This window comes from Protopterus annectens, chromosome 16.part0 (assembly GCF_019279795.1).
Source record: "Protopterus annectens isolate FY-2018-M chromosome 16.part0, PAN1.0, whole genome shotgun sequence".
Taxonomy (NCBI): domain Eukaryota; kingdom Metazoa; phylum Chordata; order Ceratodontiformes; family Protopteridae; genus Protopterus; species Protopterus annectens.
In genome coordinates this window covers 391,576,583-391,601,072 of record NC_056750.1, presented here as the reverse complement: position 1 = coordinate 391,601,072, position 24,490 = coordinate 391,576,583, and the positions used below count along the sequence as shown (strand labels likewise).

General features: G+C 36.9%; 1 long non-coding RNA gene across 3 annotated transcripts in view; it reads left to right on the top strand.

Annotated features, from left to right (window-relative positions):
* Positions 1–534: 534 nt before the first annotated feature.
* The window catches only part of LOC122790798, a 280,435-nt gene continuing 256,479 nt past the window's right edge, over positions 535–24,490 (top strand). Inside the window, exons 1-2 of one of the 3 annotated variants that reach the window (XR_006363040.1) lie at positions 535–874; positions 19,291–19,356. This is a non-coding gene — a long non-coding RNA (uncharacterized LOC122790798). The remainder of the gene's footprint in view (positions 875–19,290; positions 19,357–24,490) is intronic. The other 2 variants (XR_006363038.1, XR_006363039.1) reach the window with 2 other exon arrangements.

Below are 24,490 nucleotides of genomic sequence, written 5' to 3'. Positions count from 1 at the left end.
ATAGACAATACAGTATTTCAATATCCGTCTGTATTTATATCGCATTACACAGGTAAAAGCAAACAAAGCTAATGTGTGAGTACTATTTAAAATGCTAATAAGCACATATCAGTACACACAGAATTGGTATCATTCTGAATAATTACTATTAAAGGGGGAAATAAAGTAGTGAGCTGAAGTTGGTTTCTAAACTTGATCAGAATGTACCCTTTGCTAATGATTTTTTTTAAATAAACAGAATAATTTGGAATTCATGTGCCTTATTGAGTTTTGCCTGGCTTTCAGATTTTTGCACTGCTATAATCCACTGCTTGTTTCATGTGGAAGATTCCAGCATGAAACTGAGAATGATTACTTGCACGCTCTCATGATAAGTACTGGCAGCCAGACACCCAAACAGCCCCCCCCACCCCTGTATTACAGCCTTTGAATGGTGAGAGCTTCACATTTCAATGTTCAGGGTATGGCCCAATCAGAAGCCAAGCCGATTGAGTGCCAATGCTCAGCGAATAGTATGTGCTCCAGCCTTGCACATGACTAAATTTGCTTCTGTCCATCATCTAGGTCATATATAGTTCAATTCAAGTAAAGCAGACAGGGCTGCAAGGAAATCTGGAGCAGTTCAATAGGGCTCATCTCGTCTGATTCCCAGGCTGATGAAATTTGCTGACTGAACTCATGGCTGAATTCCGAATACAGGCCACAAAGCAGGCTAGCTGGCAATGTTATCTACCAGCTGTAGAAACTCAGTCTTTTAAGCCACTTGGGAAGTAACTCTTCCTTCCTGAAGAAGCTACAACTTTTTGTTGTTGTTTTTTCTATTCCTTTTACCTGACAAAACTGAAGTTTCCGGACTACTCTGTACAATTTCGGGGTAAGATTTTTTTTCTTTTACTTATTTTTGCTCCCATACAGTGGCATGGTTATAATAAATGTGTAAATAAAGAGTGATTTAAGATTTGCTTTTTTCAACAACTGCTGTATGACACTAAGCTTTTCTGCACGTGTTCTTTTGTTCTCAGTCATGGAACTGTTAAATATCTTTCATGATACTAAGCAGCTGGAGGTAGTTATGTATGAAAGAGAAATTATTTCCATATGATTACAGAAAGCTGCTTTACAATAGGTCTGTTTAAAACTTTCTCCTTAAAAGTTTGCTATCAATAGCTAAAGGAATTTTTTAAAAAGTTTCTCCCCACCCCCAATCTTACATTTTATGTAACTGAACACTTGCATAGCCTGGAGTGCTGTGTGAAGCAAATATAGACAGGGAGGAACTGAGGCAGACATGGACAAAGGCATGAGCCAAAACCAGACAGCCAGGTCTTCAATAGGGCATCAGTGGACGAGACAGGTCAACCAGCTGCTGTGCAGAAAAAATAGATGTGGGTGAGGTGCTCTGGCCTGTGATCGTGACTTGCCTTTCAAAATGCCAACCAGATTTACTCAGCTGTGCTTTGTGTAATCTGAAGGAATGTTTCAAATGAAGGCAAGTTTAATTTGTACATGAAAAAATGAAAATTAAAAAAGAGAGAGAGAATATGTTTATGCAAGGAAAAAGGATGTGGATTTTTTTTTTTAAGTGAGCTACAAATGGAATGTGTTGAGTGACAGGAAACGCTCCAAGCCTTCCCCCCTTCCAGTCGCGCCTGCTTTTGTCTAAAACTCTTAATCCATACACTACTGCCTACAAAAGCAGTCTGAATCTTGAGACAAAACAAATTATAGACTTTGAAGGCCGTACCTGAGCTACATAGCAGAAGGTAAAAGCTGCAGCGTTATATTGCTAATTCTTTTGAATACTGACAGATGTATACGTAAAGCCGGTGCCCAGTATTGTACACTAAGGTTTCATCTCTAAATGTGTCTGCATAGACGTTGTTAGCCCAGGCTTTGCAGTTCAAAGAAACCCTTGTAACACAAACAGCCTGCAGTGCTATGATATAGACCGCAATTGCGATTTTAGTGCTAAATGCTTTCTTTTTCCAAGAAAACACAAAGTCAAAGTTAGGTTTTTCCTTAACTCATAAACAGTGAAATGCATTTTGTAATTATGATCTGAAGATAAAAAGCTTCATTTTAAAAACATTTTCATGAAAGAAGACAAGAAAGATACTTGGTGCTGAAAATGTAAACTGATGTGCTACTATACAGAAACATATGCAGCTTGTGATAATCAGATTTCTATAACATTTTTGTCACGGAATTTCTCCTTGCAGCATTCCAAACTGTAGTAGCTATGAGAAACTAAAACTTACCATGGCCTCATTTTCACTTGTAATAGATCTCATATTCCCGTATTGCTAATACTGATAACCTTTGACATTAAATATACCTACTGTACACCAATATAATCTAACTCCATATATGCAAGCAGAAAGGTAGACATTACTTACTACAATTTTTTTCTTTTTTGGTTACAAAGACCAATAGTGGATACCTTCATTTGTACTACTACCGCCCACAAATGTGCAAGTCAGCTGAATAATATTTCTGCAATGTTGGCTAATATTCTGCTTTGCAGCTAAACCAAATAAGTGATACAATACAAGACACATGGCCTCCCCACAACTGACTACCTGGATTTGAATAGAAACCAGACAGCAATTCTTTAGTTCCAGCCACCATTTGATCTTGGACAAAAGGGATTTGTTCACACACGGTCACAAGTTTGAGAACACAAAGCTTAAAACTGCAGAAAAAAATAAGTGGCTTCAATGAAAAGGAAATTACAGCTTGTGATGCACTACTTGTATCCTCATAGCTACAATAAGGGACACGACACTGACGGTGAAAGGTTAGAATAGCTATTTCTAACCCTCTGAGAATGCTGTGAAAGCTTTACTGAGGGAGTACATAAAGTCACATTGTGGATGTGGTCCTTTCCTACCAGCTAAGAGAAATGATTGATAAAAACTCTTATAGAGGTGGGTAGCTGCCAGTACTAAAGTATACAACCCCTTGCCAACTTAAATTTAAGAAAAGAATATGTAATATTATGTACACACTAAATATATTATTACTATTTCAGAAATAAAACTGTATCAAACTATGTTGCTAGCACCTGGTAGTGTGTGTGTGTGTGTGTGTGTGTGTGTGTGTGTGTGTGTGTGTGTGTGTGTGTGTGTGATTTTGTTCACCCATTAACACTTGTACTGATATAAGCAGAGCTACATAAAATTTTGTGCAAGGCCCCTGTACAAGTTTTAACAGCTGCAATGACAGACATGCATGTGCTGAACAAAAGAAACTTTCCCACATCATGCAACAGTTAAACAATGACTCTCATTCAGATGTTGCACTATATTTTCAGGACACTTTTCTGAAATGTACTTGTTACTTCATTCAGCTTATACTGTTAATATGTAACATCAGTAGCAACAGAAGTCAAACCTATTTCACAGTTCTTTTATGGTTTATCTGATAAAAAGCCAAAAATCATGTATAAATAGCACTAGAAAGTATCTGCCTACTCATAGTTAATCTTTCAGTGCTTTTGTTTTGATGTCATAGTTACCAGTGTACAGAAGACTATGATGTCACAGCTCTGTGGCAAGCGGCAAATTTTAAATGCTGTCTTGGAAGAACTCAATGGTTATCATATTAAGTAGAAATAGCGAACAAAAAAAAAAAAGACAACTACCCGACTGGAAAGCAACACAGTGAAAGTGTAAAAAGTGCAAATATATATATATATATATATATATATATATATATATATATATATAATATAAATACACACACACACATATATATCTAATCTGTCTATGTGTGTGTGTGTGTGTGTGTGTGTATTGGAGCTGCTTTACATGCGTAATTCTGTTCTAGAGACACAACAGCTAGACCGGATGAGGTTTTTACTCTAGTAATATTTTATAAGCAACTTTCCCAAAAATCACAGTATAAATGTGGGAGGCTGGCATAATGGTTAAAGTGTTTACCTTATAAACCTAAGGTGCAGGGTTTGATTCTCACATGGGATAATTGGTTAGGCTTAAAATGGCCCATAAGGGCAGTAAGCCTAATACTAATCTGTGAACCTATTGAAATTGTGCAAATAGTGTGATTTTTTTAAGCTTCTTGTGCAGTTACAAATTTATTCTCACTATATATCTGCACATGTATGTTTATTATATAGAGAATAACTGAAGCCAATGTTATTTATTAAAGATTTATTTAAATATATTGCCATAATTCTGATCACACTAACTGGTATCACCAGATACCACTCCTGCAAAGTGATTAAAAGTAATATGCAGGATTGTGACATGCCCAGTATATGATGAACAAAACTGTTATTTCAAAAACAGACACATCATCAGAGTATTAGGCAGCACTGCACATTGAGCAGTACAAACAAAAAAGATTAAAAATGGTATTTAAAAAACAAAGACATTAGTAGCATTACAAACATTTGAATATATGATCAAGTTTCCAAGAACATACAAAATAAAAAAGCAATTGTGAAACTGTCATTGATTATTCAGTAGAATATATACCAGTTATATTTTAAACTTTGTATATGAAGGGTTTATTTTATATTAGCATGCATTTGGTGAAAAACATACAGCCTAAAATGCTATAAAAAAGAAAGGAGAATTACCTCTAATTGCTTACAGGCTTTATATTGATGAAAATGACCTGTAAGAAAATAGATTGCTTTTTGTACTGCAAGAGAAAGCATGTCTCTTACAAAACCTTACAATGGCCATCACTGATATGCATTTATAATCTTAACTACACAAATGTGATCTGATAATGTCTTACTTTTTCAAGTATACATTATCAATACATCAACAGGAAGTTCATTTTTGGAAAACTATTTAAAAATGTTGGTCAATGCTTTCCAGGCATAGATTTCTTTCATTATTGTGTTCTGTAAAATTAGTTCATTCTGCACTGAGCCACCCTGTAGGATTATTTAATATGCTACCTGTAATGTACAAAAATTTTGATCAGAGGACTAACAACTAACATCTGCCCAAAACTGGCGTATTGCGCACAGAGTATGCTCCACTCTCACCACGTCCTACCCCATACTATTTATTACAGTAATGCCCAAGGTCACCATTACTTGGGGAAAATGCTGATGTGCATGTCTCCTTTCTTTGGGGAATTAAGATAAAACTAACATTTTGCCTTTACATGTTTTATTCAATAACTTGCTTTTAGAAAAAAAAAACTAAAAAGGCACAACTTTCTTAAACTTCTTTTAAGTAAAAAAAGGTAAAACTAAATACATTTTGGAACACCTCCTATTTCATGTTCATCCAAAAATAATTCTTAAAATCTTGAGATACTGAAGTAATTGTTAAAAGATTGGACACAAGAGAAAGGATCATGCCAGTCACTTGGGCATTTGCCAGTGATCAGATGGCACTTATAAAAAGATTTGTTTACAGTTATTTAAAATGATGGCCAAGTTGTACCTTTTTTAAAGGAGACACAAGGATATCTATTTTTTGTTTCTGTGTCTGCCTGTGCTGCTGCATGTAAAGGCCATCACTACACATTAAATCATATCCATTCATTCTACTATGTACAGGACAAGAACAAGTCATTGAAACAGGAACAGTAAGACAACAACAGTGGCCCTAACTCTAACACCTCCCCTAGTGGCTGATGTATACACTTGTGGAAACAAGGGCCTCCTCTATACCTTCCCCTGTATGCATGCACGCATTCCTGTATTTATTGAAGGCTGTTTCAAAAGCAAATCTTCCCAAAGCCAAGCACACTGCCCACTTGGAATGCAACCTGTCTGGTAGGTGCTAGCACCACTGTGGGTCGAACTGTTTGTACCCTCCAGCATGGCTGAACTTGTACTGGTTGTTCTATCCACCCACTGTCACTGGTTCCTGCAGTACCTGCCCACTAGTCAGGCTTGGGTCATCAATGACTCTCCCTGTCTTTATCATGGAGCTGAAGGAGACCCAAGAATAACTTTTCTGATAAATCAATTAACAATGTAAACTGTTGCTGCAGCAAACATTTTTAAACTTGTGTATCTCCATAAAACATGTATTTCACTGAGTTTTTAATGTGTTCTTATTCTTGGAAGAAAGTGGGAAATATATTTTGTCCTGCCCTGGCTAAGCATCTACCAACCATTATTTCACAATCTAAGATGGCCGTACCCATAAGCATACATGTTAGCTGTAAACAATTAAAAAACTATTTATTAGTTGAGATTAAATGAGAGATAAAAACATATTTCTAAAATATAAAACAATGAGAACGCAGACAATAGAACAAACACAGAAGGTATTAGCAAAAGCGCTTACCACCTGTTTATTTTTCTGAATTAAACATTTTTTATGGTCCTCCATGCCTGTGTTTGTTCCGTTGTCTGCATTGTCATCATTTTATATTTCTATTAATCTACTGACAATGGCACATTTACTCCCTGGAGTATTCTTTGGTTTTATTATATATTTACTAAAATTACACCAATAAATGAGGGACAGAAATCACATTTCTCTTGAGCATCTTCAAGGAATGGATATTTACTGACACAACAGTAAAGGCAAAAAGTAAGTGAAAAAAATACAGGGTCTTTATCTGACTATGAATTCTCTTGCTCTTGTTCAAGAATACAGATTCAGTAGTGCTTCATAACAATGAATATATGCATAAAATGTATCTTACGTCACACTGCTTGGTATGATACAAATCTGTGGACTTCTGAAGAAACATGAACCACTTATTGTTAAAATCAAATACATGTACTGCAAACTTCCTGTGCAAATTTAACTCCACCACAGCTCAGCTACTCTAAAACTGCAACACTTGTACTCCAGTAGGACTTCATCTTACTCAGACATAGACTTACAAAGATCCACATTCATAAAATAACCTCAGGCATTACAAGCACTTTCTTTGCCTTAACTGACCCTTTGCAACAATAAATCACTGATTGATAACCTATCAAACATAATAACACACCTAAAGTGCAATGAAGTATTATTAATAATTCAAATAATGCTTGCAAGCTACTCTAATCAATGCTAGCATTAACTAACAAGTACATATAACTCTGCTTCCCTAAGCAATATACAACTAGTAACAAACTACAGCTATTTTGTTTGTGAATGAAACACACACAATTCCCATCATGCACCAGGCATGCATAAGGAAGGAAATTGCTCATATGCTCCTGCAGCTGTTTGGCTATCTTTCATACAGGCATCCCCCCCACAAACATACACACAGTAGAAGATTTGACACATTTTTTTCTTACTCCCCCTGGAGAATTTCAGTACATTTCCAGGTATTGTTAGCCTTTGCAATCATTGTTTAAGTGCTCCGGAGTGTAATTGTTATTGTAGTATTCACATAAATGTGCAGCAATAAATTCCAATGACAAAAGTAGCCAGGTACATAAATTTGACTACAACAGCTGCCAACAGAAACTTCATTTCATCATGTGATTAGTTATCATTTCAGTGCTTTATATACATATGGATGCATACTTACTATTTTTATAAACTACTACACGTAAAAAAACAGGCAACATAATGTTAGCTGTGAAACAAAATAACAGGACCACAGAAGCGGATAACTGAAAGAATCATTGGAAGACATTTCAGACTAGGAATACTGTCTTTTCAAATAGTTTTTAATAATACAATTATTTAGGTATTTACTGATCAATTGATTTTGTTGAGTGGGTTAGTTTTACTAGGCCAAAGCCCATTTTGACAGGGGACCCTACAATAGTAGGAGAAAAGGGAAGTAACATATTAGGTCTAAACTAAGTTTCACAATACAATTAAGGATAAATGAATAGATGAAATGTATTAATATATATACTGTTATAAGCACTTGTATGGGATCACTGTGCCAAACAAAAATGCAAGGAAATCTGTTCAGAAGTGTTTTATAGATTATCTGTGTCAATGCTGCTATGTACATCCATGGACTTCATAGCTCTCAACCGTCCAGATTTTTGCAGACTGTCCACATTTTTTACTCATATTTTTAGTCCATTTCTCATAAGCTGTACTTTTCTGGCAAATCAGTGACAAATCATTGAGGACTGAAGTCAGTCGATTTTCAGACTTCATATCCTTCAGAAAAATTCATGTTAATGCAAAACCTGTTATTCTCTCAACTTTATAAGTCTGTAAGAGCAATATTTAAAAAGTGTCCCTATTTTTGGGCTTTTGTCCCTGCATTATTTGGAACTTTGTCCAGACTTCTTGCTCCAAGAGGTTGAGAGATATTCGGATTTACAGTAATACCGTTCCAGTAGCAGATGGTTCAGATTTTTACTTTGCAACCTTTCTTTTAAAGCTATATACATATAGTCATTCCTGATGCTGTTTTAAATTATATGGTTTAGTAGATGTTAGTTCTCATGCTATCTAGAAAACTACAAGATTCAACCATACAATTATACAACACATGTATTATGATCGCATTATACTTACTCAAAGAATCTTAATAGCTCTCCAGTGGAGCCATCCTGCCATTAAGGAAATTGGGTACCTTGAAATAGTCTATGGTTTCTGTTTTGAAATGATACAGTACACAGATCTGTGGTTAGCCATTATTTTGTCCAGAAACAGTAGACTGTCTTTGAGATGAGATGCAAAGATATGATTAAGGGAAACAAAATGTTCGGTAGGAGGTGTGACTAAAGAAATGGGTAAGACAGCTTGCAACACTGTCAGCAGATACTCTTATTTGCTGTTGTGCTTTATTATGCATAGCAGACAACTCCCTAATGACTAATGTAGAGAGCCTGCATGAATGCCAAGACACAAGTTAGGTCACATGATGGTAAACAGGCAGCAGATTATCAGCCGGAAGGTCTACAATGCTACAGTAATTTCAATGTCTGTTACTTAAAGGATGAAACACATGGTCACAGCACAAGCTTTGATTTTCCATATGCCTGTCCCTAATTCTATCATGTTGTGTAACCTTATTTGTCATTTGTGGCCTTCAATTTTTTCCACTTTGTCTAGGAAAAGGGAGTTGTTCATTTTTTTCCCCCTGCATCTTAAAATAAAAAAAATGCGTCGAATTATGAGGAACTAAATTTAGCAGATTACTTGTCATTAAATGCAGTGTAATCATTTTAGCTTCTCAAATGTTTCTACATATATTTAAAGTGTGCATAATTTATAAATCTACAAGATTTGAAAAGACCAGTGAATGTAATTATTTGGTAGTATTTGAAAATGCAAATAAAGTTTAATGTAAAGCGTTTCTAATTAGTTTCACAGAATCTGGCTACTTCTGCATTCCAAATACGTGTTTTAGCATTTAAGTTCAAAAACATGCATTTAAGATACATAAACAAGACCCTTTACTTCCTATGTGAAACTAAGTGAAAATAAAAAAAAAATCACCAGCTTTCAATAAGTATGTTTCTGAATATTCCCATTTGTCTGATCTTAAAGCAGCTTTTAAAAGCTGAATATTCTCACTGCCATGCAAAAATATAGACAAACTTTTAGCAGCTTTTAAAGCTGTTAGTCTGTCAGAAGACCACTTAGCAACTGTCAGTGTCTGTGTAGTAGCGCAAAGTATTTTATGGCTTTCACAGCTATAAAATGCAACATGCCCCTTCACTTTTTTTTTAATTAGTAGTAAATCAAAGCAGTTAAGGTTGCAAGTACAGATTTCTCTGATAATAACTAAATAGTTATATGTTCTTGAAATGGATGTCATGGCTCAATTTGAGAGAGAATTTCTTTACATCTGTCTTTCAAACACATACCTGGTTATGCTTGGAGACCTAATCATAACCTTGTATGTTATGTACCTATTATATACATTTCTTGGGGCTCTCCTAAATCATCTGTGAGCAATAACTGCAAATCCTACAACTTCAAAAAATAAATTGTGATTGCAGTAAAATATCTACTGTCTCTCCAAACTCACTGTAATGCCACTAAGACATTTATGCATGATGGCTTTGCCTTCCACCCCACCCCCACCCCCACCCTCAGCTTCGCAGCTTTCACAACCATTATAGACACCAATTCTGAAATCACTACTTCAGGGGGAAATACTCAAAGACATCATAACCTCAGACTCATATGTATGTTTCCCATACCCACACAGCCAGACTCACAGTTCTTAGGACTGCAATTAACGTACCCTGACTTTCAATAGAAAATGCTTTGCAGCTTCCTTTGAGTCAGAATCTTCAGTACAATTTCAAACTAGTATTTCAGGTAAGTTACTGTAGTCTTAACAGAAACATTACACAGTCATTTTCTGCTGAACTTTCCAACAGTTTAATTTGTATATTTACTGGATTAATTTAATGATGCAAGCCCTTAGCTCAATCAAGATCATTCAGACATGACAATGACTTTCCTAAGAGGTAACAGTTATTCATACGAAAAGTTTATTTCAGTCTCTGAGCCTATTTATATAATATTTTCAAAAAAAAAATCATAATTGCTATGGGTAGCACAGTGATGCAGTGGGTCAAATTTGTTGCTTCACAGTCTGTTAGTGGTTCATTTCCCATTTGGTTGTGCCTTCTGTCCTGAATTTACATGTCCTCATTGCATCCATATTGTTTTTTGCTGGGTGCAGTGGTTTCGCCCTAACTTATGCCAGTTAAGTGTCTTAGGGATCCACCAAACTGGCATGGTGTGAACAAATAAATGTGCATGTGTGTGTGTATGCAAGTGGATGGTGGGTGTGTACATGTGCACATCCTATATTCTATCCATGATTGGTTCCCTGCTTTATGTCCACTGTTGTCAGAACAGGTTCTGGTTCCCCTATGACAATGAAAAGGAGAATATGGGTATTTGAAAATGGAGGAGAGAATAACTGTTGGAATTCAGGATTCACTTGTGCCAAGTACAGACTGTTTTCTACCTGGCAGAATGCACAACAGCTACTTCCAGTTTACACAGGTCATGAATCTGCTAGTGCAGCATTGTGCACAGCTTGCATTAGTCTTCAGGCTTTAGTGATGACATATAATAGTAAGACTACCAAGTTAAATTCTTCTTAAGTGTGGATCTGCCTGCTTTAGAATGCAAAATGATGGTGAAGAAACACACGAGATGGTCTACATGGCAAAAAAGCAATTCTCAAATCACATGATTAGTATTTTTGCATTGGAATGTTCATCCTAGGGGTGCTGACAGGCAATAAGCAATGCACCTGTTAGTGTGCAATGCTACCTACAACTCACCCGTCCTGTTCACTACCAAGTACAGAATCACTTGCCATGGCTAGGTTTGCATACACAGCATACACTCTCTGTTTAAAACTATGCACTCCTTACAGCATGCTTATGGTTCAGGGCAGGGCCTTGAAGGCACATTAGCCAAGACAGCAACAGGAATTGCACTATTTCCCTGAAAAGTGAAATTAGGTTACATCAGATCTAGTTTCCATTACTCGCTCTACCTGTAAAGACCAAAGGTTAGTCGTTCCATACATTAGGCTGGAAATCTTAAGACATCTCCCCTCCACAAAGTAACATTAGAAGTAGGACTTTTTAACTGAATCCTTAATATAAACTGATATTAATTACTTGACCAATATGCTATATTGACAAGCTTATAATAGTCCTTAAAATAATATAACTTTTGAACATTGCTTACTGTATGTACCTTAAAAATTTAAGTAGAATACAGTACAAAATTTGTACAGCCAGAGAGATTTAGGAAATAAATACAGAGCTGTTGTGATTTTTTTTTTATCAAGGGAGGTGCTCAGTCTAATGTTCTGCAATAACATATACCTCAACCAGTCTTTGCTAATGACTTCCAGGAAAGAGGCATGGAAACAAATAAAAACAAAAGAATTCTGGCTCTGTGATGCATTGTGATAAAGTCCTCCAGTGTCTCTCACATGGCCTGGATTTAACTAGTGGAGGAGCTAGCTGGGGTTGAGAGTCAGTAGTTGAAAACAGCTTCAACATTTTTGGGTGTGGACTGAGGCAAGACCTCATTTTTGCATGATACCTATAACAGAATAGGTAAAGCAGTCTACCATGATGGGATATTTACTAGTCTTATCAAAGAGGACAGTGCACTAGACTGTAGCCAGAACCTACTAGGCTAATGGCCCTGGAGCCTTTACAAGATTAGCCCAAAAGATTCCCTGGCATCAAGCTACCCGACGTTATTTCCCAATGCCCCTGTCCAGTAGGACCACTGAAATGATCCCCGGGGTGAATTTTCTATTTCCCATCCACATGTCAAGATTTCTCTTAAAGAGAGCCAGTGAGTTGCTCTGCTTGATGTGTAAGGAAAGTCTATTCCAGAGCATAGGCAGTCTCTGGGATAGGAACCTCTCCCTCCAAAAATTTCTGTTGATTGTGGTAATGAGGTTGAGGTCGCTGGCGCATGTGGCATGGAGGGATTAGGATTTCTTTAGATGTAGCATATCTAACAGTGCTAGATCTGACATGGCTTTATAGGTCAAGCAGAGATCATCTCTAAGTAGGTGATAGGATACCGAGAAAAGTTGGAGTTTTTTTTAGTCTTTCCACATAGGGCAAGTGTCTAAGGCCTAGGATCCTCTTAATGAGGTATTTTTGTGGTCTTTCTAGGTGTTGCATATGTCTAGTGAGGTACATGCCGAATGGGGCATTGTACTCGATAACTGGTCTAATGAGGGAAGAGTAGAGAGACAATGACCTCTTACTTCCTGGAGGCAAAACCCTTTGTAATGAGATGTGCCACATAGAAAGATTTTCTGACCGCAGTGGCAATGTGATTATTAAAGGACAGGTTGCTATCCACTTGTCTTCCCAGATCTCTTATGACGCCTTCGATGTTCAGTGGACTACCGTTGATGTGGTACTTCATAGGGGTCATGTTCTTCCCAAATGGAATAACGATGCATTTTCTGGCATTGAGCTTAATGCCATGGTTCTGACATCAGTCACTGGTCTCCTTGAGGCCTTTTTGTAGAATGTCAACATCATTTGGGGAGCTAATGATGGCTCCCAGTTTGCAGCTGTCTGTGAACATGGTCAGCCAGAGTCCTTTGGTTTTGGCCTGGACTTCTGAAAAGTAAATGCCAAAAAGAAGAGGACCCAGGACCGATCCCTGTGGGACTCCACTTGTGATTGGTCGGTAGTCTGATTTGGAGTCCGCTACTTTCACTGTGTGAGTTCTGTCAGTAAGCCAGTTTGCAACCCACCTTGTGACACAGGGGTTGATGCCTAATTTAGTGAGCTTATCTATGATTCCTGAGTGAGGAACTGTATCAAAGGCCTTGGCCAGATCGAGGTAGGCTGTGTGAACTACCTTGCCTTCATCCACAGCTCTAGTGACAGACTCGAAGAAGTCCACCAGGTTGAGCAGACAATATCTTCCCTTAACAAATCCAAACTGCATGGGGTCTACAGTCTGGAGATTCCCTATATCCTTATTTATTAGGTCCTTGATGATGCGCTCCATAGCCTTACATACCAGGCTTGTCTGGCTAATGGGACAGTAGTTCCCAGGGTCTGTAGTCGCACCCCCTTTGTGGAGTGGGATGACTGTAGCAGTGCGCCATTCGGCAGGGACAGAGCCTGAAGTGAGGCTGTAATTGAACAGGGCACACAGGTGTAGGGCCACTTCATTTTGCAATTCATGTTGAACACAGCTCGGAATGTTGTCATGTCCCATGGATGCTGTATTCTTGGCCTTGGACAGTGCAATTTTTAACCTGAGCAGTTGTAATATTATGTACTAGGCATCCCTCAGGTATTGTGATTGGCCCTTTCAGGGGTGAGAGGGGGGGGTGAAGTTGGCACTGAATCTGTCAACTAGTAAATTGGCAATGTCTATTGGTTCAGTATAGGAGTTACCATTGTATAGTAGCTCATGGCAGATCTGAGCATTGCCTTGTAGATTTGTGATATAACTATAGAAGGCCTTGTGGTTGTCTTTAGTATCTGTTGCAATTTTGTTTTCATAGCTAGCTTTAGAGGACTTAATGAGGGATCTCAGCTTTTTGTTGAGGCTGACACGGGAGTTTTTCCAGTCTTGCAACAGTTTTGTCTTTCTGTTGGCCGTGTGTGTTTATTGAGCCACAAGGAGAATGGAGAAACTAGGGCATAGCAAATTTGTCAGTGAAATGCCAAGGATGGCAGTGGACTGCAACTGCTCTGTAGTTCCCCAGTGATGAAACAGTCTTGTCTCCTTTTCCCTGGTCTGTGGGGTAAGCTGAACCTTGATGAGCAGGAATCTGTACTAGGCAGGCCTATGATCAGTGTGTCACTTGAGGCCAAAAACATATAGAAAAATAATTTTGACAGCAAGAGGTCAGTATTTTAAAACAGATGAATTTAAATACACATTAGAACAAAAGTATTACTTAAAATCCAGCTTTCTGGATCATATATTTTTTCCCTTACATCCCCAAAGATTTTAATATCATGTGATTTGATTTTTTCTGCTCAGTGAATATCAGGGTCGATTAGGAATGATGTCTGGTTTTGCCCGTGAGAGCAGATTAGACAGTTGCATCAAAATATAGGACCCTAGCTGCCGCATAGGTCATCTGCTTCAGTGACCTAGATTTTTTCCCTGTAGGCTTTTCAATTTGTTTATTACTTTCATCAGTTAGTGTCATATTCTATCACTTGCCAAATGGTTTCTACTGAAGTGACGTGTTTGTCATGTAAAATAAAGATTCAGTTCACTTCTTAAGACATTTCAAAATTTTATATTAAAATATAGCTTCGCACTTATTTCCTACATTTCTTACTGACTTGTAGTTAGTGCTGACGCTAGCAGGAATTGAACAGACGCTCAATGGCTGTCTGTTTACTGTAAGCTGACATTCTAATCAGTTACTGAGGAAACTGTGATGATACAACCGCAGCTAACACAATATATAGTAGAATAAATGGCTATTGTATGAAGATGTTCTTGAAAGGAAAGAAAAACTTGTTTTGTGTGAAAAATAAAACAATGCATTATAAGCTGAAGTGAGTTTAAATATGTATAATATTTGTAAAGCAGCCCTAGGCTTTAGGAAATTACCTTAAGTTACCAAGTAACAGCTGTCACCAGTAAAGTTGTTTTTCAATATTTATGAATTATTAATGAAATTAAAATAATGGACAGTAAAGCTGTTAGTCCGGTAAAATTTGACTAAATGCTGTAATAATTGCAGCAGCGAACGCATTTGGGTTGTTTGTATCCAGAATTCAAGTATGACAGAATTTTTAGTTTTTTTTTAAAAATCCTAAGAAAATATTTCTCTCTATAACTAAATCATATCTATAGTCTTTGCAGAAAGGGCAGATGCAAAATAAGAACTCTTCTTACAATTACCGCTCACCCAATGATGCATTTTATCTACAAAGATAACTCTTGCCCTGTGAACTATACTCCAAAGTCATAATTTGCAAGAAACTGTATATAGCTGATTTATTTTCATATGGATGAACTAACTGCACTTATTTCAAGAAAGGCTACACTTTTTTTTCTCAGAATCTGCTTTATTCATTTTGACTGTAAAAATCAATGCCATTTTCTTTAGCTGAAAATTCTAATTTCTGACCGCTAACTCTTGTCTATGACATCAAAGCATCATCCTGCATGGTGGCGTTGTGGCTCTCAGTGGCCTGTCTCTTCCTTCACCACATTGTAATCCTAAACCATTAATCTTAAGGGGTAGACCATTGGGAATGTTGGCTTCGTAATGCCAACCAAATAATAACCGTCCTTTTTATTGCTAATATTAAGTAGCTGGAGAGCCAGACAAGACACAAACACTAACACTTTGGCCAATTGTTACTGGTGATGCTTATTTTCATATCTTGTATGTGAAGTTTTACTGATGTAAATAGTAATCTGGAATAACTACTACCTGCTTTGCAATGTTCTCAAAATGCCATTTATTCTATGCATGGGATACCTATATGGTTATAGTAGGTAGTAGGTAGTAAAGCAATGACACAAAAATTATTTTAAGACATTCATCTGTTGCATCATTTCTGTTCTGAAAATCATATGACAGAAAAGCTGCAGTGATAAGTATCAGCAGAAGGCTGTATCCTGAGACTTTTGTGTACTTCGATGGAACACAAGACACTAAAGGCATTCCAGAAACCTCAGTACTCAGTCCAGCTCTGCTTAGGATGGTTATATGTTATAGGTCAATCAACTTGCACATAAGTAAACACTTACTTGCAGATGACATGAACATGGCAGCAGTTTGGAGGGAAAACTACTATAATCTGTGAACACGGAGGAATCCATGTTTAATGAAAAAGTATAAGTCCATCAAACTTTTTATCCATTTATGCTGTAGACTGTAATTATAGGATGAAATTTAGCAGAAGCTAGGACAGATAGAAGGGAAGACAAGGCATGGGTAAAATTGTGACTGGTGGCTTCCTTTACATATAGTTAGACATCATCTTCATTTCTGCAACAAAACTATTTTATGTTTGCCATTTGGACAAATAAGCACGTTATTAAGGATTTTATACATGTGCAGGCTTGCTGGGGAGATAGTGTGCACATCTCATTTTATTTGCTCTTCGAATATGGGGTGAGGAGAACAGTTTTGCATGACAAGTCAGTGGATAGCTAAAGCACTCTATTCAATGTGTGAAATGTGTAAATTGCTATGTACAAATCTTTACTTTGTATTCAACGTGTGAAATGCTTAAATTGCTATGTACAAATCTTGACTTTATTTTTTCCTTTGTAACATGTTAATTTGTAACTTTATATGTTGGAGCTTTTTTCCCCAGGCCTCCACTGAAAATGGACTCTTTATGGCCCAGTGGACTTCTCCGGTCATCAAACTGAAATAAATAAATAAATAAATAAATAAAAACACTACCATTAGGGATACTTCCCAATCCTGTCAAGAAGTGCAGTGCTCTGTACTTGGACTAGGTATGTCAAGCATGCAAACAGTGAATTTGGCAAAAATAATAGTCACTACCCAGAGTTCCCCAAACCAGACATAGTTTTAATCAAAATCTGCTTTGAGCTTATTTTATTTAAAAAAACATGGACATTGCCAACATCATAGTAACAAATGTACGTAATTAACAGTCACTTGAGAGAGAGAATTTGTTCAGAATGAAAGAAAAAATAAATCAGATGAATGAAAAGGTGCCACAAGAAATAGAGAGCATACCATAAAGACAGGAAAGAGGTGATCAGTCTGGAGACTAATAGCTCACTACCTGGTGGTGACCCTACAATGGAGGCTTGCAAGAGGTAAATTAGAAAGACATGCAAAAAGGATGATCTTAATCTAGTTATGACAATCTCTACTTTCTATGAACAGTAGTCAAAAAGATATGCAGTTTTGTAGGGCTTGTATGCAATAAAATCGCATGTCAGCTGTACACAGTCCATACATGTACACACACACACACACACACACACACACACACACACACACACACACACACACACACACACACACGACTGCACACTTGTAGTAATTCAGCTACATGATTTACATGTAATGATCAACAACATTTTTCATGATTCATAAATGTGTGGCTCAAGGAATATACTGTGAAGTTGCACCAGGAATTTAGAAGGGTACAAGTGCAGACATACCACAGCAGTACCAGTAGCCAAGCACCAAGTGTCACAGAAATGGTGATAGTCTGCTCACTGTTAAAACAGGCGACCAGCAACATCACCATTACATGAAATGACACTCCATAATAAAAGTATGCATAAAACAGGCACACCTATTACTACATATAGTGCACACTGCCACAAAGACACCCATTTCTCCCCAAATAGTAATTAGAAAGATCTCTTGCCAACCAGAGGGATGCTTTCACTGGATTACTGTGAAAATCAGGTATACTTAGCAAGCATAGCAGGGAGACTGAAATATTTGTAACTTGGGCACATCCATATCTGTGGAGTTGTACAGATAGGGAAAACAGAATTACAACACTGAATAATTGAGTCTGTATGCATCATATGCTGTAGATAATCTGAAAGATGAAGTTCTTTTCTTTCTTTCTACTGATACGCAGCATGGTAATAAATGTGGTAAATAATAGTCATACAGGTTTTAACAGTCAGCTTCAGCCATGACTGCTAAACAGCATCATTCTACCTGCTAATAATTTAGAGACCATACTAAAAGTGATCTAAGTGAAATCCCATTATTAAGTATATGAGCAAGTGCTAGATGGTTCTTCTCAATAATCAGTGGGATAGGAATGTGTTTGTAATGCTTAGTGCTGAACAAAAACTACTAAAGGCAGGTGCCATGTCAAGCCCTCTGTTCTGCTATAATCCCAGACTGTACCACTGTTTCTACTACATACCATCTATCTCCTAATGAGATGTTAAATTGTGGTCCCATCTGTCTGTTTGTGGTAACTCTGGTGGAAGTAAAAGAACCCACACCACATATCAAAAAGAGTAGAGGGGATTTCCCCAGTGTCCTGGGCCAATCTATGAATACCCCCTCAGGTTTCCACTAAAGAGAGGCCACTTGTGGGAATAACCTGGTCATCAAAGAATAAATAAATATCCAGCCAATAACATATGCGATAACCATCCACAGCTTCTCATGTATCTGTGGAAGAGTATCTAAGTGTACAGCACAAGGAGTAGCTAATTAACGTATATGATACATGTCTAATTAAAGTATATGATACATGTGTATGTAGATAGTCTACAACTTTCTGCCCATCCTGCTCAAAATGTGTCAGTCCAGGTAGATGTTCCCCAATGTAATAGTGGTCCAGCGCAAGACACAAAATCCAGCCTTGCAGTACCTGCTACAGATCAGTTTGTTCATTCACCTGACAAGCTTAAACCCACAGACTGGGTAGCATTAAAAGAGGAAGCCCAGATTCATTAAAGGCTGCACCTTAGCTGTCCATTTTGGGATGGCAACACCATAGTAATATCCTTCAAGCTTGCAGTCAGGCAGTGGTAAGGTGATGCATGCAATCCAAATTCCTGCTAATTGTGGTAGTACATTTTGAACATGGAATGACATCAGGGTGCTTTTGATTTATGAAATGTGCCAATGTCAGGACCACAGATCTTGTACATCCTTGCATACAAGGCTTATGAATAGAATGGCAGGCCTGCACAGGTGTAACAAATATCTTAATAATAATCTTGTAAAAGTTGTTTTTGTGAAACTGACTGATAAAAAAATCTAAAAACTCTATACATCACTACAGTCAACAATTCTAAGCATTTAAATTCAGTGTTGGCAATCCAGTACCTCTTTAATATTAAAATGTAATGAGACAAACTATAGTTGCATAGCTAAGCAGCTTTCTGATGATTTTTTTCTTACTATGCCACAAACCAGTTCTCACTTTGTTTTTTTTTTTTTTAGAAAATGGAGAAATAGAAGAAAAACATGATTAGATACCAAATTATCCAAAGAGGTGACTTTCGTAAGGTAAGTAGAAAAAAATAATTCAACTTTTCAAAACGTGAAACTAATATTTTAAGAAAACAAAAAGAAAGTTGCCTCCATTTTCTTCATAGTGCAAACCCATCTTTCCTTCTACAGTCCTTGGATAATGGGAGTTTAAAAAGCAGCTTCACTATTGTACATTATATGGTTAGTGAATGGCTTTCTTTAATACAACTGTTGCAAAGATGATGGACAGGTATGTAAAAGAGTGTGTCTACTCTGTGCGTTAACAGCAGGTCTACCAAACACACTGTACTGCAAAATAACAGTGGTTTTGCCAGGACTGATTTCTTATAGGTTCATAGGTAAGTACTAGTATAGCTGCCTTTGTGGGCCATTTCAAGCCTGGTCAGTTTCCCTTTTTGTGCTCAAATTAACCTAACCCATTCGCTTAGAAATTGGTCTTACCCATCCCCTGATCAATAATTACATATTACTGGGATCATACCACAGAAGATTTGAGGGACCCATACATAGGATAAAGCATTCTTTATATATTTACATTTTTTATGTACTACTTCCGAGAATGCACAAACTCTGATGAAATACATCCATATTAACCTTTATTCTCTTTAATCTGAGTTTGGTCCAACCTTAGAAGTTTTATATCTGGAGAACAGGGGTGGGCTCCACATTGGGGGTGCACATGTACATTCAAAGTACATTTAGATGTATGGATATTATAATGGTCTACCAAGCATTAATAAGATCATCCAAGTCAAACTGAGTGCATTACATTACTTTTTGATATATCAAACTAGCCCCCAAGAACAGAGAATAGACATACAACACACTGCTGACACTAGTGTGACTTTCATCACTTTACATGCAATTGGTACAGTTCATTAAATTGCCTTTACTAACCTCATGTATGAATTCAGTTTGGTAAAAATACTACATGGAACTGCACTAATTCCATTTAAACTGATGTTTACAGCATTCTCAGCAGTATTCTACATAGGCAGACCCCCCCAGCAGATAAACTGTAACAGAAATAACACAGCTGAAATGATTGTCATGCAGTAAGTGGCAGCACTAAAAAGAGAGAGATGAGACGGATGACGAAACCAGGCTGCTGAGGTGTGCAAAAACACATTGTTATATGCAAGCTGCAGAAGGTGAAGAAATATCTATTTGAATTCATCAAAAATAGTTTCAACAATTGATAAAGCACTTATTGCAGAAGCAAGGCAGCACTGACAGCAACACAGTTCCATTACAGTTGTGCATGTACTGCCATGTGGCATTGCGTTCTGTCTTGCAGTGCATACTCTTCAGAATGGCCTCCTGTGAACGAACAGCTTCTCTTATGATGAACAAGAACGGCAGCAAACAATTTCCCCAGTATGAAAGGAAATGTTTTACCACTCAGAAAGTTAAAAAATAATAAGTGTGCTGTTTTTAATACACTAAGTGCAGTAAGTCAATGTCAGACATATTTGGTTTGTCTTGTCCAGTGGTCTGAAATTTATAGGAGGAGGCATGGAGTCTTCCACTGTGTTAACTGCTTTAGAGTACAAAGCTTGCCAGCACTTCTACTGTAACAGAATGTCACACGATCAATCACATTTCAAGTGGTTAGTCTTACCAGCATAAAAGCTGTACCTATTGCATTAAAAAGGACAGAGCAAAACAAGTATTTTTTTTTTTTTGCCAGATGAAAGATCCCCTATAACCCAACAATCCCAATCTTACATATACTAATTCTTGTGATATAACACTCAGGAAGGGATAAAAGTTTTTACAGTGGTGCACAACTGTCTCCTTTGTTTCACAAGCTAGTGACTGCACAAGTAACACTGGCAACTTTCCAAGATTTTGCTCTTTAGTGACATGGGAAACCCCATTACCGACAGTTTATTCACCTGCTTACTGCTCAAATCCAGTTAACATCTCATGTAAGTAATGAGAGTGCAAACACATGTTCTGTGCTCACACTGACTGCCCTTCCAACAATAAGTTTAGCAGAGTTTTAACTAGTTTGTTGTAGTTTCATTGAGTGTCTTGTCATTCAGTGCTGTCAGTGTTAGGCAGTGCTCCTCTGTAGATGACATGTCTTATAAAGTATTAGAAAAATAATACTAAAAGGCATATTATATTTATGTATACAATATATGTATATATATATATATATATATATATATATATATATATATATATATATATATATATATATAAACATAACCTTCCATCAAAAATGCAGAATATCGATTCACAAATTATCCAAGACAAACATTGATCTGCAAAAGATCCCTCTACCCTGCACACCCCCTGCTAATTATATAGACCAGCTCGGACGTTTCACTACTGCACCCTAAACCCCTCTGTACCATGATCTCATAGTGAAAAAGCCAATCTTTTTTGATCATACTGGCCTTCGCACTCATTGATGAAAAGACACATCAATAAAAGGTAATGTACCTATATGTATTATATATCTGCCTGTCATCTTTGGAACAATTGTATTAAATACATTCGCTAACCAATGTGAAAAACAAACATGACATGTATATTTCCAGTAAGAAATTCATACACAAGAAGACAGAATCAAGCTTCTATAAAGGTAGTCTGCCATTATCTCAATAACACAAACTATGAAGTCCAGTGTAAAAACTGTAAATAAAGGCTTTAAAGTAGACTATTTATGTGAAAATTATAAAATTACAAATAATAAAAGGCAGACTGAAATAATGTACATTCTGCTGTTTCATTCAAACAAAACAGACTGTTTTCAAAGTGTGATAATGCTCTCTAGGATGGATGTTTCTGGATAACTATGGATCTCCCAAAAGTAACAAGGTTCCCGTCTTATACATTCAGGGCATAAAATACCTTTATCTGATATTGGTTAACTCTGTCCACTGTGTAAGGTATTATTGTTGTTATTTGCATAATTTACATTTTTAGCACCACAGTCAGTGCTGCCACCATGGTTGGTAGTACAACAACTTGGAGAAAAACAGCTAGAAATCCAGACAAATACCAACAAAAACACGAGTGGCAAAACGGATCCAAAAATAGGCACTGCTGGTGAAGGTAGGTACATTTGGATCCGTTTTGCAACTAGTGTTTTCATTAATATACAAACGTAACCTATGCATCTTCTGATTACTTAGGGGATCATGATACATAAGTGCTCTTTATTTATGCCAAGAGCATCATTATGTTTCTTAGCATTCTGTAATCTGAAAATTAGACTGAGTATAGGCAGTCAAGCTACCTATTTAAGAAATTGCTATTTTTAGGTATAAACCTAACATTATACGAAAGAGCAGCCCCCCTGACTCCCTGGCAGTTTGTTTTGTGTGTGTGTGTGTGTGTGTGTGTGTGTGCGTGTGTGCGTGTGTGTGCGTGTGTGTGTGTGTGTGTGTGTGTGTGTGTGTGTGTGTGTGTGTGTGTGTGTGTGTGTGTGTGTGTGTGTGTGTGTGTGTGCTAAGCACTTTTCCCTTCAAAGAGAGGATGCTAGTAAGAGGACAGGAAACAAGCATTCTGCTCTTCAACATGATTAATTCTTCACTACTGTAAGTTTCCTTCCCACACACTAAGAATAGCAACTCTGTTTTTCTTATTTTCATCCATTATGTACCAGAGAGACTAATATCATTCTCCTGCTAAATGTGGTGTATTTTTAAATCATACTCATTTCACTTGTTTTGCCTTTAATAAGCTTTCAAGTCCCTCATTATATGACTACCAACTTCATTTATTCATTGGGACCGCAGTCTGATTAAAACCTTACTCATTCACAAAGGAACACAATCTTCAAATTGAAGTTACAGGAACTCAGCCAAGGTTTGTGAATGCATCAGACTCTCTTCCTCCCTAAAACTCTGATTTCCAGTGATGAGAGACACCGTAACTGTCCCACTGCTAGAAAGCACGGGTAAGTTTATAAAAAAAACAGTACTCCCTTTTCCAAAAGTGCCTCTGCCCCCACAACTAGCACTGATAAAAGCTTGCTTCTTGTCAGAGGGTACTGGTATTTATCTTATCTGACTAGTAATTGGCAAACACAGTCACACTTACATGCCAAATTGAACTAAGCCAGTGAGGGAGGGCAAATCAAAGATATTTGGTATGACCCTCAGTGTGTACTGCTGACATTACAAATACAGATAAATATATATATATATATGTATTTAGTTCTCATCCCTCCTAGTCTTATTGGTCCTTGTCTACATGCTTTCCTTTAGCTTAATATCATTTTCTTGGTACAACATTCACAATGGTACAATGCTCAGAGTACAACCTTATAAAATAATCTACAGAGACATAGAATGACAGTTTCTTCCTAGAAATAGCTAAACTATGAGGAGGAAGAATAGCAAGTCTTTCCTTGAAACCCAAACAAATGCTTCTGAAAGTTTCATAGAGCCCAAGAAACTCTTATTAAAAAAAAGAAAATTGATACTAGATCGAGTATGGTGGTGTTTAGTACATTTGTCTTTCCTACTCACAAAACGTCTTCAGAATAAAATAACTTGTTGAAAACATCTGATGCACAACACACTTAAATCATATGGCATTATATTTAGCCAAGAGAAGTCAGTTGTTAAAAATCCCTCTAACTTTAAAAGACATTTTACATTAATGCGTCAATTTAACCATGGTGAAACTCATGCATTCAGCTTAAGCTGCTACTGATAAACTCATTCTCTCTTTTTTTTTTCTAATAAAACATTTTAATTTCCCCCTCTGTCATAAGGGACAAGAACATCAATTAACAAAAACTTTTTGCATTGGTTCTTTTACTCTTGGGAGTTTCTACATAAGGTACTTTTCATGTCGCCACTTCAAATCACAAAAATGTGCTCCTGTGTATTCTACCAGTTTTCTCAAACTTTCCCCTGTGTAGAAACTGTTAGAGATCAAATCAGCAATGTAAACAAAGTTGTGGTACAATCAGACTTTTAACTGGACACATGTGTTCTATTCATATGACTTAAAAACACAGAGGACCACTCATTATTACATTTGCTATTTTTACAAAGATGGTTTTGTGGCATCGTAAAGATATTTGTGGTTCATGTCCTTTCAATAATGTTATAATTTGATGTTTGCTGTAGTAACATTTTTAAAATATCACCATTACTTGTTAAAAATATGGCTGCATACC